Source organism: Herpailurus yagouaroundi, unplaced genomic scaffold (genome assembly GCF_014898765.1).
Source record: "Herpailurus yagouaroundi ecotype Mexico unplaced genomic scaffold, PumYag 195, whole genome shotgun sequence".
NCBI lineage: Eukaryota > Metazoa > Chordata > Mammalia > Carnivora > Felidae > Herpailurus > Herpailurus yagouaroundi.
In genome coordinates, this window is record NW_024412426.1 from 3,114,902 (window position 1) to 3,132,226 (window position 17,325).

General features: G+C 37.2%; 1 pseudogene; it reads right to left on the reverse strand.

Moving 5' to 3' along the window:
* Positions 1-6,158, reverse strand: part of LOC121011664 (dnaJ homolog subfamily C member 2-like) — a 7,107-nt pseudogene extending 949 nt beyond the window's left edge.
* Positions 6,159-17,325: the final 11,167 nt, after the last annotated feature.

The following is a 17,325-nucleotide window of genomic DNA, read 5'->3' on the forward strand; positions in this document are numbered from 1 at the left end:
TCTCTCTCTCTCTCTCTCTCTCTCTCTCTCTCTCTCTCTCTCTCTCCCCCTCTGCCCCTCTCCCCTGCTAATGCTCTCAAAAAAAAAAAAAATGATTCCAGGTCTTATGTGTTTCAAAGTTTTTCCTTTCCTTTTTAATGGCTTTTTTCTGAATAGTTTTTCCTTCTTAGCCAATAATGCTTATTGTCTAACTTCCTCCTCCTCTTTCTCTTTCACTAACCAAGAAGCTTCTAGTTCGGCTTGTCTTTGTGTTTCTTTAGCTTCTCGCCCCTTCCATTGTGCTTCTGCTTTGGCTCTCTTTTCTGCTTCTTTCACAGTTTTTTCTTCTTCCTTAAACTTCTTAATCACTGGACCACAGCTATGTGCATTGTCAACTAATGTTCTTACTTTGTTCATTTCTCCTTTTTTTCTTTGTGCCCCGTTGCTCTCTACTGCTTTTCAATCCATCTCCTCTCATCACAACATTCTGCTTTTTCTTTTTCTTCTTCATCTAAATAAGAAAATTCTCTCAAAGAATCAAAATTATACCAGAAAGAACAAAATTCATCAATATCTTCAAATGATGAATTCATAACCCAAGGTTAGGGACATTTTTCTTTTTACTCAATCATCTGGAATTCCTTTGAAACACTGGGGGAAACACTTCAAAGAAAATGTCCTTTGCTTCACTTTTAGAAGGAATCAAGTTATCAAAAGTAGGATCTACATTGTTGAATGCTTGTCTTTCTACCAGATCAGATAACATTTCGTAAGCCTTAGTTATGCAAGTGAAGTAGTTGTTATCTCCTTCTTTATTGGTTCACCAGCTGCTTTCCATTTGTCTGGGTGATGTTTTAAAATCATTGCTTTATCTTCCAGTCTTTGGGATCAAGTGTTTTCAACAGGGAAACTCTTCTAACTGCAATTCTTCATCTTCTGATCCCTCTGATAACTCTTTCTTATCCTCCAGTTCCTGAAAAGAGGCAGAAGCATTTCTGTTCTCTTAACAAAAAGCTTCAAACCACCTGACAGGGTGTTGAAGCAGAGGTCAGACTGTGGGTGGAGCCCTGGCCATCTGCAGTGCCCAGCAGGAGCAGCAGGAGGGCACCAGGCTACAACACATTTTCTTTATCCATTCGTCCGTAGATGGACACTTAGGTTGCTTCTGTATCTTAATTACTGGAAATAATGCTGCCATGAGCTTGGGGGTGAATATACCTTTTCAAGTTAGTGTTCTCATTTTCTTCAAATGCCCAGAAATGGAATTGCTGGATCATATGGTAGTTTTATTCTTAATTTTTTCAAAGAAACTTCATATTGTTTTCCATAGTGACTGCACCAATTTACATTTCCACCAACTGTGTACAAGAGTTTCCTATTCTCCATACTCTCACTAACACTTATTTCCTGTCTCCTTGATAGTAGCCATTCTAACAGTTGTGAGGTGATATCTCATTGTGGTTTTGATTTGCACTTCCCTCATGGTTAATGATGTTGAGCAACAGGTATAGGTACATTATACATTGGCCATCTGTATGTCTTCTTTGGGAAAAATGTATATTCGGATCTCCTCTCCCCACCTTTTTTTAATCAAATTGGTATTTTCTATTGATTTTTATGCATTCTTTATTTTGGGTATTAGCTGCTCGGTAGGTTTCCTTTTCATTTTGTTGATGGTTTCCTGTGCTGTGCGTATATCCTTTTGATATGGGCCTTCATTCTGAGAACGATTTACTCTCTGGCCCAATAGGATGCCCCAAAAGTTTTCACTGAGCCCTGGAATCAGTCATCTCTGGAAAACCCTGATACTTATTTAGTAGAAAATGATATTTAGAAACCTGGATGGAAAGTGAGCTCATTGCTACTGAGGTGGAAAGGGGGTGCTACTGCAAGGCCATCGTGCATACACATGCACATCTATACCCATCTCTTTATTTATTTTATTAATTTAAAGTATTATATTTATTGAAATCATGAGTTCACACCAATACAGCCAATTCCAACCTAACACCACAGTGTTCATCCCAGTTTTCTCCCTTTCCACTACATAGTGAAAATCCTGACTCCCATTTTTCTTGATATCTTCATCTTTTTGATTAATCCCCCAGTTTGTAATCCATTTCCCATTATTGCTGCCAGGTGTTCCCTATATAGACGACGTCTTTATTCTGCTCAGGCTTTGAAACCTCATGGCCAGGCTGCACTCCACACGGGCACCCTTCCACCCAGCTTGGGCTCTGACACTCTGCTCTGGGTGCCCTACCATGTGAATGCCCTCCTTACCCAGCTTGGCTCTAACACCCCACCCTGCACTCCCCACAAACTAGACTGCTTCCTCCTCCCACTGAGGCTCTGACCCCACACCAGACTGAGCCTGGCAAGATGCTCTTGACTGGTTCGGAGGGCTCTGCCTCCCCCCATCACACCACCCACCTCAAGATGCCTCCCTTAGGGGCATCTGATTTAATATCTGAGCTTTTCAGAAAGGAGAAAAGAAGCCAACTGATACATTATCAAATGCTATTTTAAAATATGAGAATCATTCTAGAGGGAAAGAAATCACCAGAAACTTTCATTTAAAACTACTTGAAGGGGTGCCTGGGTGGCTCAGTCAGCTAAACATCTGACTCTTGATTTTGGCACAGGTCAAGATCTCACAGTTATTGAGTTTGAGCCCTGCATCCAGCTCCAAGCCCCGTGTTGACCGTGCCGAGCTGCTTGGAATTCTCTCTTTCCCTCTCTCTCTGCTGTGCTCACACATACTCTGTCTCTCAAAATAAATAAATAAACTTAAAAAAATTGCTAGAAAAAGACTTTCATCAAATTAAAGCATTGTTTTTTAAAATGAATTCTAACCATGAAGAAAATGTTTATTTCCCATGAAGTTCTTATATCAACCAATAAACAAAAATATATTCATTATACAGTACTTTGTGAAACTTCTCCTAGCATATACATGGCCCAGTGCAAGAGGACAAATGTAGACTTACAAACCAGCAGAAAAAAAAAGTACTTGAAAGTTCTAAGTTATATTAATAAACTTTCAAATAAAATAGGTTCTATCCTTGTACCTTGACAAATTACCTTTCATAACAAATATTTTTAAATGTATGAAATTATGTTGTTTTATATGATCAAAAGTCAGCTAAATATCAGAGATAACTGAATTTAATTATTACTGCATGTCTGGGGTGCTCTGTTGATGAGTCAGTAATAACTGAGGAATAACAAAACAAAGACACACAAAATTCATTAATTACATTTATTCCATGAAATTTACTTTTCTAGTTTTCATCTTAGCAAAACCACTAATTATGTGGTCATAATCAAGATTTTGCATATAATTTGTTTCTACTGTGAGTCATTCCAAATTAGATGGCCTTTCTTGAACCAGAGAAGTTCCTATGTAAGTTTTGTTGTTTGTTTATTTGTTTGCTTTTTACTGATTTGAATTTGGAGAAACTTTGCTGAAACAATAGCAACTAAAGTAAAATCTCTACAGCATTACTTAGATTCAGAAACAAATCATGAATTTTTGTATCATGCTCAAACACTGTAATAAAGCTACATATGAAAAAGTATTGCAATTGCTAAATATTACAAGATATTTGAATTTCACTGTATATATCATTATCATTTAATAATTTTTATCATCTCTTAAATCAGCATCTATATCTGAGATTTTATATAAAGGATCAATTATAGAGGTGCCTGGGTGGCTCGGTCGGCTGAGTGTCCAACTTTGGCTCAGGTCATGATCTCATGGTTTGTAAATTCAAGACCCGTGTCAGGCTCTGTGCTGACAGCTCAGAGCCTGGAGCCTGCTTGGGATTCTGTGTCTCCCTCTCTCCCTCCCCTCCCCCACTCACACTCTGTCTCTCAAAAGTGAATAAATGTTTAAAAAAAATTAAGAATCAGTTATAACACATGTTATATCTAGACCTAGTACATATCAACTTAAGAGTAATATGAATCATTTAGTATTACACAATCTTTCCCCAATGTCGTGTTCAATGGTTGTAAGCGAGTAAGAAAATGGATGCTAGGCAGTATTGCAACATAACAACTCATTGTGTGAAAATGTATTCATATCATCTGAGACGAAGAAATTGGCAGGTTAGTTAATTAGTTTTCTCTCTTACCTGAGTGCTTCTACTACTCAAATCCTTCCCTCAGAAATGTTTGTTTCTCATGTTTGCAGTGGCACAAACTACAATCTTCAGCACGCAGACACAGTCACTTTTTATTTTGAGGACAGGAACAAGGGATGGAGAGATGAATGGGTTTGTCTCAAGAGGGGTTGTTTAGGATTACAGGTCATGCTGTGCCACAGCTGAGCTCATCTCATGAGTGACACACAGTCCACACATTTATATTTGTGTGTGTGTGTGTGTGTGTGTGTGTGTGTGTGTGTGTGTGTGAGATAAATGAAGCCCTCTTAGGCATAGGACCCAAGCCAAAGGCCCCTTTGCTGGAGGCTAAGGACAGTAATGCTATGCTGCCTACAGGGTGTTAAGTTCTGTATAAAATAACAGATGAAGTCATAAGACAGGGCCTAGTTTTTCATAAGTTTGAAATCTAAGTGGAGAGCTGCCAGGGAGGCAGAGGGAGGCGTATTAGGATCCATAAAGTGAATAAACACAGTAAGACTGAAAGGTGCCCAAATGTCCAGAAATAGGAGGCACTTTGTACAGATTACACACTGAATCCCCATAAGTCCCAGACTGTCCCAGGGGCAGGGACTGTCTCAATGGCCATGGAACCATGCAGAGCACGTGGTACAAAATCAATGCACAATAAATGTTGAGGAGGAAAGAAAGGAGCATATGGCCTCTGAATTGATGAACTCAAGCTTCTGATGCTTTAAAAATAAGTTGTCCTCACCCCCAATCTGTCCCCCACTTCTTTCTTTCTCCCACCAGCCCTCTTAATTCGTCTTTACTCCCTCAAAGGCACATGCTTAGAAGTAAATCTTATCCAATGCATCTTATGCTCCAATGCATATTTGATATGGTCCCTCCCATTTGACTTTATTTTAATTAACATTTACCATGGAGTGTTGTACATTTAACAATTTATATGACCTTAGGGAATTTTTTTCCCCTATACATCCTATGTGATTTCATTTCTGTTGATGATGTTTCTGACAAGGAAGTGAGGCATGGTAATCCTTAACATCGTTAGAGATGTTTTTTTTACAACAAAGTAACATTCTTGAGATGATTTTCCAGACCCATTAAAAATGAGAAGTCTTAAGCATGCCCAGTAACAAAAAGAAAAAAAATAACTAATGTGGAGTGAACCCAAATTGTTCTTCATCTGTTGTGGAACAGAGCTATACATGTACAGTCACTCACAAAAGCACTCGCAGCCATGCTCTAATTCACCCTCTTAAATGCCTGATATTTGATCCTATCTTGGTTAGCTCTGCTTGCTTTAATTATGATCAAAAGCTGGACATTGAGAAATAATCCAGATATTTGTCAAGCACCCACAAAGTTCATGGTACCAGATGAGGTCCTCAGAACATAGTGTACAGAAGAGACAGGCCTATTCTTAAGGAGTTTATAATCTAAGAAGAAAGGAAATAAGAACATACAATTACAGTAACTACAAAATGAATAGGTCAAAAGACTGCATTTCCAAGTTAGAGAATGGGTTGAATCCAAGTTAGAGAACAGGATGAATAAATTCAAGTCTTACCTAAATGCTGGTTTGCACAAAAGCATACACAAAAGGAAAGAAAGAAGCCAACAGAGAACATGATACATTTGACTTAACTTTTTAAAATTAAGGTAAAATTTACTTACGGTGAAATGCATACATCTTAAGTGTACAGTTCAATGGGTTTTAACAAATGTACATACTCCTGTAACAAAATAGCGATTATGATACAAAGTATTTCCATCACCCCAGATAGTTCATTAATATCCATAGTCCCTCTTTCATTCCTCATTTTAGTAATTTGTGTTTTCTCTCCTTTTTTCTTGGTCAGCCAATTTTATTACTTCTTTCAAAAAACCTTTTAACTATTTATTATTCCCCATTGTTTGGATATTTTCTATCTTATTGATTTCTGCTCTTTATTTTTTCCTTGTACTTTTTCTAACTTTGTTTACCTCCTCTTTTTCCAGCTTCTTAAGGTAGAAACTGAGGTCATTGATTTGAGAATTTACCATGATCTGACATAAGCATTTAAAAAAGATAAACAAAAAATTTCCCCATAACTTTTGAAGTATTTGTTATTATCATTCAGTTTGAAATATTTTCTACTTTCCTCTTTGCTGTTTCCTGACATATGGCTTATAGAGAAATGAGTTGTTTAATTTCCAAATATCTAGAGTTTCTTTAGGTACTTTGTTTGTAATTAATTTCTAATTTAATTTCATGCTGTTCTGAGAATATACTCTAAAGATTTCAATCTTTTAAAATTTATAGAGAATTACTTTATGAGCCAGCATATGGTCTAACTTGGCAACCATTCCATATTCACTTTGAAAGAATTCATATTCTGCAGTTGCTGGGTGAAATATGCTATAAATTTCAATTAAGTCAAGTTGGCTGATCTATCTTCTATATTCCTATTGATTTTTGTCTATTTATTTTATCCACTTGTTACATTAATTGCCGAGAGAGGGATGTTAAAAACTGTGCATTTGTCTATTTCTCCCTTTTGTTCTCTCAATTTTGCTTCATGTATTTTGAAGTTGTATTATTAGGTTTATAGATACTTAGGATTTTTATATTTTCTTGATGAATCAATCTTTTCATCATTATAAAATGTTCTTCTTTTGGGGTGCCTGGGTGACTCAGTCAGTTAAGTGTCTGACTTCAGCTCAGGGCATGATCTTGTAATTTGTGAGTTTGAGCCCTGCATCAGGCTCTGTGCTGATAGCTCAAAGCCTGGAGCCTGCTTTGGATTCTCTGTCTCCCACTCTCTCTGACCTGACCCTGCTCACGCTCTGTCTGTCTCTCTCTCTCTTTCTCTCAAAAATAAGTAAACATTAAAAAAAATGTTCCTCTTTATCTCTGGCAATGTTCCTTGAAGTCTACTTTGCAGTCTATTAATATAATCACAACTGCTTTCTTATGCTTATTGCCTGCATGATCTCCTTTTTCCTCATTCTTGTACTTTGAACTTATCAGTTTATGTTGAAAGTGCATTCTTCTGTAGACATTTGTCTCTCTCTCTCTCTCTCTCTAATCCATTCTCATCTTATTCTTTTAATTGCAGTATTTAATCCATTTACAGTGAATATAATTATTGATATCTTTGGGACTGGGTTTACAATCTTGCTTTTAGTTTTCTATATGTCCTATCTATTATTTCTTCTCTCCCTCCTTTCTTTTTTCTTTGGGCTTAAGCAAATATTTTTAATATTACATTTCAATTCTTCTAATTTTTTTTAGCAACACATCATTGCATTATTTTTAGTGGTTGCTCTAGGGATTACAATATATAATTTTAACTTACTACAATATGTAATTTTAATTTATTACAGCTCAATTAGGGTTAATATTGTACACATACAATAAAGGGAGTATACTGTACAATTCCATTTCTAGTCCTCCATATTTTTTGGCTTTTTTTGTGATATATTTCATTGTTACATATGTTTTAAATCCCACTATGAAGTGTTACTATTTTTTAAAATAATATGTTTTTAGGGGCGCCTGGGTGGCGCAGTCGGTTAAGCGTCCGACTTCAGCCAGGTCACGATCTCACGGTTCGTGAGTTCGAGCCCTGCGTCAGGCTCTGGGCTGATGGCTCAGAGCCTGGAGCCTGTTTCCGATTCTGTGTCTCCTTCTCTCTCTGCCCCTCCCCCGTTCATGCTCTGTCTCTCTCTGTCCCAAAAATAAATAAACGTTGAAAAAAAAAATTTTTTTTAAATAAAATAATATGTTTTTAAAAGAAATTAATCAGTCTAATGTTTATAATTGGAATCACAGAAGGAGAGAAGAGAGTAAATGGAGCAAAAATTACTTTTCCAAACTTTGTGAAAAACATGTACTTAGGCATATATTTATCCAAGAAGTTTAGTGAACCCCAGGTTGACAAAGACAAAGTACACATATGCTCTCCCGCACACACACACACACACACACACACACACACACACACACCCAAGCTGGAGAAAAAGAGATACATTACATGCAGAGGAATAATGATAAGAATGACAGCTAAATTCTCATTAGAAACAATGGAAGCCAGAATTCAATGAACACCTCTTAAAGTGCAGAACAAAAACAAGAAAAAGCTTTTAGCACATAATTCTAAATGCAGCAAAAATATCTTTCAAAAGTAAGGGTGAAGGTTTAGTTTCCCATATTTACAGGGTGATATATTCAAGCAGATCCTTCCACAGATACTGATTATGAAATCTGGACAAAATGTTTTTAAAAAACAACTATTTAAAGGCATTCAAAAGAAACCACGGAAAAGTTTCCACTTGAAAACCCATGACTGAAATATGTAAGAATTATGTTTGGGATGTTTTTGTCTTAAAATATTCTTCCAAACTCCATATATCCAGAAGCAGAAAACTAAAGCCTTACTCATTCAGTGTGACAGAGGGCAGAGTTCAAGGCTGAAAGAGCAGCTAGAAATTTAGAAATGTAATCCTAAAAGGGCAAAAGTGTCAAAACCTGAATATTAATCTGCCCATAAACTGACTACTAGTTTATGAATGCATGGGACATACCAATGATACCAATGGGACAATAACAGTTTTAATCCAGTCAAATTAACTGCTTATTAAAATAAAAAAACCCAACAATCCTGGGCACCTGGGTGGCTCGGTCAGATGAGTGTCCAACTCTTGGTTTTGGCTCAGGTCATGATCCCAGCATCATGGGACTGAGCCCCGCATCATGCTCTATGCTGGACGTGGAACCTGCTTAAGATTTTCTCTCTCTCTCTCTCTCTCTCTCTCTCTCTCTCTCTCTCTCCCTCTCTCCCCCCTGCCCCTGTCCCCTGCTCATGCTCATTCCCTCTTTCTCTCTTTAAAATAAAATAGGGGCGCCTGGGTGGCTCAGTTGGTTAAGAATCTGACTTCGGCTCAGGTCATGATCTCACAGTCTGTGAGTTTGAGCCTCGTGTCCGGCTCTGTGCCGACAGCTCAGAGCCTGGCGCCTGCTTCAGATTCTGTGTCTCGCTCTCTCTCTGCCCCTCCCCTGCTCATACTCTGTCTCTCTCTGTCTCAAAAATAAATAAAACATTAAAAAAATAATAATAAAATAAAATAATAATTAATAATAATATTAGCAGAAAATATGAAGATAAGAATGTGATTTGCCTAAGGAAAAAAACCAACAATCCTTAGAAGAGTATAAGAATATCCAGTGTTGATACAATGTATTATCTATAATATTCAGTTTTAAATAAAAAATTACTAGCCTTACAAAAAAAAAAAAACAAAACCCAAAAAACAGGAAAGCATGACACATTCAGGGAGAAAGGAAGTCAACATATAGTGATTCCAGGTGGGCCCAATATTATATATAGAAGTCAAAGATTTCAAAGCAGCCATTATAAAGAATTAAAATGTGTTCAAAGAACTAAAGGAAACAGTGGTCTCAATTCTCATACAGATAAAGAATCTCAATAGACATGTGGAAATTATTTTTTAAAAAAGAACAAATACAAATTCTAGAGTGAAAAGTAGAATAATAGAAATGGAAATCATTACATATTTGTAATGTCAGACTCAACTTCATATTTGAAAACAGAATCAGTAAACTTTAAGGAGATCAAAAAAATTACTCAATATGAAGAACAATCAGAAAAAAGATTGAAGCATTTTCAAAAACCTGTGGGACAATATAATGGAGTCTCAAAAGAGAAGAGAGTATGGGACAGAAAAATATTTGATGAGTGTTGGCTGAAAATTTCCCAAATTTGGTAGAAAATATTAATTTCCATATCCAATAAGCTCAACAAACCCCCAAATAGGATAAATACAATGAAAACCACAGCTAGTTAGCACGTCAGGGTCAAACTGCTAAAAACCAATAACACGATATGTTAGTTGTACCGGAATTTAAAAAATAAATAAGTTTGAAAACTGATGAAAACCAAAAATAAGGAAAAATCTTAAAACCATATTTTTTCTGGTGTTCTTATTGTCGGTAGTAGGAGAAGAAATTCAAGACCACCTACTCCAGTAATGGTTGGAAAGGAGAAGTCCTAAACATTTATTTTCAGTCTGGTTTTCCTAAGACCAGATGATTAACTTGTACCCATTCTACTTTATTTCTGTTATGCTCTACATGTGCCATTACTTATTGTTAGGATTACTGTGTACATCTTATGACTACTACTCCTTTGAACTATCTCTATTAGTCAGCTCAGGCTGCTACAATGAAATACCATAGACTAGGTGGCTTAAACAACAGCCTATTATTTCTCACAGTTCTGGAGGCTGGGAAGTCCAAAATCAGGTGCTAGCAGATTCAGTTCCTGGTAAGAGCTCTCTTCTTGGCTTGTTGATGTCTGTCTTCTTGCTGTGTCCTCATTTGGCAGAGAGAAAGAGAACTCCAGTGTCTCTTCCTCTTCTTATAAATACACTAATCCCATCATGAGGGTCCTCTCTCATGACCTCATCTAAACCTAATCGCCTTCCAAAGACCACACCTACAAATACCACCATATTGGGTATCCTGGAGGGACACAAACATTCAATCCCTAACACTATCATTGGTCCTCTTAAAACAATCAAAACACTTAATTGCTCTGCTACTTTATTTTTTATGTTTATTTATTCTTTGAGAGAGAGAGAGAGACAGAGCGCGAGCAGGGGAGGAGCAGAGAGAGAGACACACACAGAATCCGAAGCAGGCTCCAAGCTCTGAGCTGTCAGCACAGAGCCCTACACGGGGCTCAAACGCATGAACTGCGAGATCATGACCTGAGCAAAAGTCAGACACTCAACCGACTGAGCCACCCTGGCGCCCCTCTCTGCTACTTTTGATGAAGTTTTGGTTGAGCCTTTAGAATTAAAAAAATAAACTCCTTGGACTTCTCTTAAAACAAACTACTAAACTTCATCTGTTTCTCTGTTTATTTGAGAAACAAGATGCATTTGAAGACTTGAATTTAGGAAGAGTGGTGGGGGGAAAGCTGTCATCTAACCCAGGACTTTTAGACAGCTGTCAAACATTCCAGAATGGTTCTTTAACTGACCCTTTCGCTTCTTTCTTTTATCTCTTTCTGGGTCACTATCTTGGGAGTCAGAATAAGAATATGGTTTAACATATTGTTAAACGGATCCTGGAAGGAGAGGGAAAGCTTTCATCTAAAACATTCTGCTTCCCTCTGCGCCCTGCCTTCAAACCCTCGGATGATAGGCAGTTTTAACAGCGTTTAAGAATCATTGACATGGTACTTCCCAACCTTCTCTTCCCCTATTTAGAAGAAAAAATTCTTCTTTTATCAAGGGCCAAAGTTAACATTAAAAATGTTTTTAACCAGACTCATTCTTTCATTTCCAAGGCTGATTTAGCAGTGGTAGCCTAAACTGACACTGGAACGAAATTGAAACAATCTAAATCCAAAAACAAATTGTATCCATATAATAAATTTGAGTACTATGTTTTAGCTGTATTTCAAGTAAATTTTAAGGTTTTTGAAAGCACTTTACTAGTTCAAATTGAAGGGAATGTGTAACTGTTTCATAAAACTATTGAATAAATTTGGTCCACAAAAATATTCTCCAAAACAACCTAAAGTAAAGTAATAGCCACTTGGTTAAGTTCTACTCTTTGAGAAGGGAAGGGAGCGTTTTTACCTTGAGCATTATATGGAATATCTTTAGGAGAACTGAAAGGTTTTTTTTTTCTTAAGACATCACCACTTTTAATATAGTGATGAATGGCATCCTGTGAGGGAAGAATAATGGACGGAAAAATTGAGGGAAAGGGCCATGTTGGAACTCGTTAGGACTAGCCACAGAGTGATGGCATTCCCCCAGACCAGAGTCAGCACATTTTAACAGAACCAAATTTTAAATCTGAATTTTGTGTCTTTTGTATTAATTTATAATTCTAGTCACATTTTTATTTGTTCTGCATTTTCTTCTTGGCAATCCCAATTATTGACACAAGGGACAAATTGGTCAAATTTGTGTCTAGAAAGAATCAGGATGCTTGTACCTGACAGGAATTTGTGCCTACCTTTTACAGCCTGGAGTATAAGACTCTCTCCAAAACCAAGCAAGTGAGAAATTCAAGATGCAATGGGTAGAGATGGAATTTTCCAGCCCTTGAGATGGGCAAGAGAACAAGAAATACATATTCTTGTACGTTTAGTTTAGGTTTATTTATTTTTCTCAGCACATTTTACGCACATGAAATATGAGAGGAAATTTACTCTACTGTGTATCTCTGTAAATTCCAAATTCCTTTGGCTGTAATGCAGAGAAATTTTGAAAACAGGTCCAGATTGTTAATTGCCTGTCAATTTGATTTTGTTCTCCACATTGAGACAAATTTGACAAGCTTGTCAGAGAACCTAGTAGCTTCCTCGATTTTCCTCTACTTCCTCTCTCAAGGAAAGGACGTTTGCATATCCAAACATTCCAAATCTTTTCTACCTCCCCTAACCCCCCAAATTCTGGACATTAGTTTTTTTGTTTGTTTGTTGTTCTGTTTTCTTAGCCAGAGTGTAGAGAATAGGCTTATCTCCTCTTCCAATGGGCCTGAGCTCAGCCCACTTGGGAATAAAGCAGTCTCAAAGCCTGGCTGTTAAGAAAGTACAAAGCATAAAAGGAACCAAATCATGTTAAAAAAAATTAAACCTCAGGAAATTATTCTATACCCTCTCTAGGGCATGTGCCTCTAGGCTCACTGAGCCAGTACCTGCGTGTCTGAAGGAAAACTTGCATTTTGACATTAGGGAAGGATGTTTCTAGTGATATGGAGGTTTGTCAACCCTTTTAGAAAACCCTCTCCATGGAAGTCAGCCTAATCAAGAATTTCTCAGAACTATTAAATTTCACTTAAAAGTAAATCAGTTCCTCAGCAGGTATATAAATGAACCCCAGGAATCAGGTTCACGTATCTCACGGCTACTTATATCTGAGTCTACACAGTCAAGCCGCATGGCAAGTGTTCGCACTAGTGACATGGGAGCAATATAAAGAGCTAGGCTGCTCGGTCAGGACTTCTGAAAGCCTGTAGACAATCACATAATTGAATTCTTTTCATTTTCATCGTCTGTGTGGAAGAGGGGATGCTGGACAATGTCTACAACATCAGCTTTACCCAAGGGTTTCCGAATGTGAGTGATCATAAAAATTATCCGCGAGCTTTGTGAAAATACTTTCTAAGCCTCACCTCATAGACCTGAGTCAGCAGTAGGGCTTTGAAATTTATATAATTTGAAAAGCTCCCGGGTCAATTAGCGACCAGCTGGGTTTTTGAGAACCACTCCTTTATTTTCCTTATAGAGCAGAAAATAATTATTAAATTAAATTAGGATGATAATATACCAAATTACAACTAAATATCTACTTGACTGAACTCAGTGGTTTTGCATAATAACCAAAATTATGTTGGCAAAGTGCGAAAATTTCTACTTAAGTCATTTAAGGATTCATGGCTGTGTGTATAAAGCCAGCCTGACTCCAGAGGGCTTTCTCTACTTAGACTGCTCTTCTCTCTCCCTACCATCCCGTTCATTTGAGGAAATTACTTTATTCCCCAATAAAATACGTTTATTGTTATTGTTGATGATACAAAGCAGTATATGCATGGCAAAAAAATTAAACACATAAAGTAAAAAGAACAAAAAGTAAACATGATTTCCAACATTACCATGTTCAGATAATCCCCATTAATTTTGGATCTATCCTTTCATAAAACTCTTTGTGTACACATAGAAATACATAACTCTAAATAGATATTTATATAACTATTGTAGATTAGATTATTGGTCAGAAATATTAACTCTCTCTCCTGACTCCACTTCCATGAGTAGAGCATACTTCCCAGTCCCCTGACTTTGTCATTCCCTTTGGCCAATAAATGACAATGTACCAGTTTCAAGCCTAGGCTTGCTCATGCCTCTCATATCTCTTCTTGACCTCGTGAGATTCTGTTATTCCATAAGAAGAGTCTGCCCTAGCCCTCCCACTGATCCCACTTTGTGCAAAACCTTCTCTGCTGGTCCAGTGAAGCCACAGCTGGAGAAGATAAGTAAATGCTTATTGCTCTTTGTCAATGAGAGGTTGCAACTCTTTTTATACAACTATATATAGGCAATGAAAGAAAAAAATTTTTTTTAATTTTAGAGAGAGACAGCATGCGAATGAGGGAGAGAGGCAGAGGGAGAAAGAGAGAGAATCCAAAGCAGGCTCCATGCTCAGCGTGGACCCCCATGCGGGGCTTTATCTCACAACCCTGGCACTATGACCTGAGCCAAAATCAAGAGTTGGACACTCAAATGACTAAGCCACCCAGGTGGCCCTCTCCAAAATTTTCAAAATAATAAATTTTATAGTATTATCCATCCATGCATGAACACTGTATTTTTTTTTATTTTGTTGTTGATTTTTATTTGCTTGTTTGCTTTCTACATCTCTGCCACTCTCCTTACCATCCCTCTCCTCCACCCCCCATGTATCCAATATTACCAACCTATATTGTATCTTTCTATACCTTTTTCCACTTTTATATAATTATACACAAATATATAAACATATACACAAAGGAGAATTGTCATTGTCTTAAAAAAATAGGATAATATCACAACGGTGATATATCATGAAGGATAATAAGTACAAGCACATATATATTTCCTTATTAAATAAAAATAAAGTCATCAGGGTGGGCCCTAATCCAATATGACTTATATCCATACAAGAAGAGAAAATTTGGATACAAATACACAGAGGGAAGACTATGGGAAGACATAGGTGGAAGACAGCCTTCCATAAACCCAGATGAGAGGCCCAGAAAAAAAACGGCCCTCTGGTACTTTGTTCTGGCAGCCTTAGCAAACTAATACAGATGGATAGGAGAAATCCATTAAAATACAGAGGAAAAAGGGCACTTACACACTGCTGTAAGAAATGTGAATTCTAACAGGCTTTTTGGAAAGCAATTTAGCTATTAAAAATTTGTTTCCAGTTATTTTGCCACTACAACAATACAATTAAAACTATATACATGCATTTATCCTCACTGAATAAGCCCTTATTTTTATGGACAAATTCACAAGAGTGGTAATGCTGGCCCCAGATCATAAAAAAGAAGGTTTTCTTGTGGGTTCCCCGGAGTCCTATTCTTCCTGCAATGACTCTATAAAATTGCTGCTCTCAAAATATTTCATTTGCTAAAACTTAAGCAGCATGTTAAGTATGGAAATCACTTCAGAAAATCAACAAAATAAAAGGTAGCACAACTCTGTAATAATGCAGTTTGTATTCATTTCCTATTGTTGCATAACAGATTACCATGAATTCAGTGGCTTAAAGCAACACATATTTATTATTTCACAGTTTCTATGGGTCAGGAGACTTAGGATGGCTTAGCTCAATCCTCTGCAAGACAGAAGCAAGGTGTTAGCTGGGCTGCGTTCTCATGTGCAGGCTCAACTGGGGGAAGAACTGCTTTTAAATTGATTTGGGCTGTTGGTAGAATTCAGTTCTTTGTGGTTGTAAGACCAGCTTCTTACTGGTTGGAGGCTGGAGGCCACCTGTAGGACTTCGTCATGTAGGTTTCCCCAACAATATCATTTCCTTCATCAAGCTAGCAAATAGCCTGTAAAGTGAGTCTGCTAACAAGATAAAGTCTTATATAACATAATCACAGAAGTGGCATTCCATCACCTTTGTCATATTCTACTGGTTAAAAACAAGTCACAAGTCCTATCTACATTCAAGGGCAGGGGATTAACAGAGATGCAAACACCAATTGACAGAAATCATGGGAGCCATCTTACAATCTGTCTGCCACACAGATTTGAAACCTTCTTTGTCTGTAAGTGAAGACACACACTCCCTTTTCTTGGTACTCTACTAATCAGACTTATCTGAAGTCAGTGTGCCTGACTCCCCAAATCAAGTCAGTAAAGATATCTGGTATTACTTGCTCCTTTCCTGGATTTCTATGACTTGATGTTCTGTTCACTGGCTTTGTTATGACTAAATTCAAATCAGTGAACATTTGTTGAATATCTTCTAAGTAATCATCTTTTCAGAGGTTGTGAGAGGTCTGACCACTTCCATTTTTTGAGGCTACTATTATAGTGAAAATTTGAAAAAATTTCTAATAAGGGTTACAACATTTTTACATATTTTAAATGGGAATTTTAGAACTAAAAAATACAATACTTGAAATGAAAAATTCCCTAGATAGATTTAATACTGAAATAAAGTTGAGAGCAGAGTCAGTTATTTTCAAGTTAGATCAATAGAAATCTGAAAAAACAGAAAATTTTTGAAAAAATTAACAGAACCTTAGGAATCTGAGGGATGAAATATCAAGATGGCTGACATACAGGCAATTGGAATCCCCAAAATAGAGGAGAGAGAGAATGGGGTAGAAAAAAACATATGAGGAAATCATGGCAACAAAACATACCAAAGTTGATAAAATATATATATTTACAGATTCAAGAAGCTTAGCAAATCCCAATAAGAGTAAACACAGGGGCATCTGGCTGGCTCAGTCAGTAGAGCATGCAACTCTTGTCCTCAGGATTGTGAGTTCAAGCCCCATGTTGGGCATGGAGACTACTTTTAAAAAAAAATACAAAGAAAACAATGTCTGAACATATTATAGTCAAACTGGTAAGCAGTTTCTGACATGGGTCCAAATGACTCCAACCTCATGGTATTCATGGCCTGGTGTAATCAATTTCCTTGAGTGCGGCTGAAGCTTTTGACTTGCTTTTGGTGAATAAAATAGAGAAAACTGATGGGATGTAACTGCCATGATTAGATGACAAAAGTTATGACTTTCCTCTTGGTAGTGTGCATACTCTCTCTCTCTCTCCCCACCCCAACCACCACCCCCCCTTCCTCCATACTGCTTGCCTATTTTCACTAAACAGGCTACTATGCTGTGAGATGCTCTATGGAGGACCATGTAGCAAGGAACTGAGGGAAACCTCAGGCCAACAGCTCATGACGTACTGAGACATCTGGCCAACAGCCCATAGGGAACTGAATGTTGGCAACAATCACACACATGAGCTATATGCACATTCTTCACAATCAAACCTGAGAAAACTGTAGTTAGTCCATGAGAGACCTATATCAGAGAACCCACATTCTGAATGTCTGACCCACAGAAACAGTAAGATAATAAATGCGTATAGTTTTAGCTAAGTGTTAGAATAGTTTG